General features: G+C 42.6%; 1 non-coding gene across 1 annotated transcript; it reads left to right on the forward strand.

Moving 5' to 3' along the window:
* The first annotated feature begins 835 nt into the window (after positions 1-835).
* Positions 836-998, forward strand: LOC124717478. Its single transcript, XR_007005751.1, has one exon. It is a non-coding gene; the product is annotated as a U1 spliceosomal RNA (small nuclear RNA).
* Positions 999-1,731: the final 733 nt, after the last annotated feature.

Consider the following 1,731-nt stretch of genomic DNA (forward strand, 5'->3'; position numbering starts at 1 on the left):
GAAGATGTACTGAATATAAAGAAAAGAATAAATAATTATTTTTGCCCATCCTCACAGCTGAAGTTTTGTGCGGCACAAACGTTTCGTACATACTTACCAGACGTTACGAAAAATTTAGGAGTGGGGGAGGGGTATTTTCAAGATTTGTGTTCTGTGTTATCTTACCTTCGAAATTCAACGTGATGGTGTGGCAGAATTTACAGTTGTCTGGACATAACGTAGTAGTTTTGCAAATGAAATGATGTTCAGACTAATTTATCTTACATTTTATACCTGCTGCATTTACCCTTTTCTCACGGTGCAAGAGCAAAGTGTGCTGCATTTGCTGTTGTGCAGAGTTCTACAGGTTTTACAGATGCGACACTTCCATTACAAGTTCACGTTAGAATGTTTCTGAAATTTTAGTAACAACTGAACAGTGTACGCCAGGACGTAGAGCTTACGAGAGAGAGAGAGAGAGAGAGAGAGAGCGAGAGAGAGAGAGATCGAAATACGTATGTTGTGCGTCGTGGAAACGGAGGGGGGTGGGGGGGGGGGGGGGACTAACAACGCATGCGCTGGCTGTGCGTTACGGGTGACATCTACCGTCGGCACACAGAGTTTAGTGGTCCAATTCGACTCAACTGTGCGGTCCCACATTTCTATTTTTTGTCAGATGGAGCCGACTGTCTGGAACACCACAGAGTAGTTTCTTGTTAATGCGAATGCAGTTCTCTCTCGTTTCATGTTGTGTGTGTCGTGGGGTAGAACACTTGTAATGTAAATAGTGATACGCTCTCGATTCGTATAATGCGTAGTGTAAGAGATAAAGTACCGGATTTCTGCCAGTGTAGGCATACTTACCTGGCACAGGGGATACCGTGATCATGAAGGCGGTTCCTCCAGGACGAGGCTCTTCCATTGCACTTCGGTTGGGCTGACCCCTGCGATTACCCCTAATGTGGGTAACTCGGGTGCATAATTTTTGGTAGTCGGGACTGCGTTCGCGCAGACCCGGTCTAACTTAAATTAAGCATGGTTTAAGAGGCGGTTTGCACTAATTCTTGAAAAGCGTGTGTGTGTGTGTGTGTGTGTGTGTGTGTGTGTGTGTGTGTGTGTGTGGTACTCCAATGAAAGTAATAGGATCTACTTCGCGCTTGCAATATTTTAAATTCATACCATTTTGAACGTAGAGACAAACCTTAGTACGTACGCCGTAGGCGCCATCTCCGTGCTTGAAGCAGAATGCTTACGAAAAAGGCATGACAGACTTATTTTTATTTTCGTGTTGCAGTACTCCCATGACTGGCTAACACACACACACACACACACACACACTGACTTGAGTATTAAAAATGTAAAACAAAATTTTGCTATCTCTACGCACTCCCGTACAGAGACTGTACACTAGATCAAGATTTCAATTATTTTATTCAATTGGACAATCGTTTGTGTTGTATTCTGAAAATTACTTATGTATAGGGTGATAACATACTTAGATACATTTTTCAAAGCATTGTTCATCATAAGGGACACAACACCTAGAAGAAAATACTGGGTGTACATGAAGTCCGGGAACACTGTCAATTATTTATTGCACAAGAACCAAACATTACAGATATCATACATATGTCATTTTGTAGAGGAACCATGAAAGTTTTTTTTCCTTTTTCATGTATACCGCCACAGCGTAGTTTGGTAATTTGCCGATAGTCAGCGCTAGTCGCAAACATGGCGTGTTCAGCTGCTGAG

The sequence above is a fragment of the Schistocerca piceifrons genome, chromosome 9, assembly GCF_021461385.2.
Source record: "Schistocerca piceifrons isolate TAMUIC-IGC-003096 chromosome 9, iqSchPice1.1, whole genome shotgun sequence".
NCBI lineage: Eukaryota > Metazoa > Arthropoda > Insecta > Orthoptera > Acrididae > Schistocerca > Schistocerca piceifrons.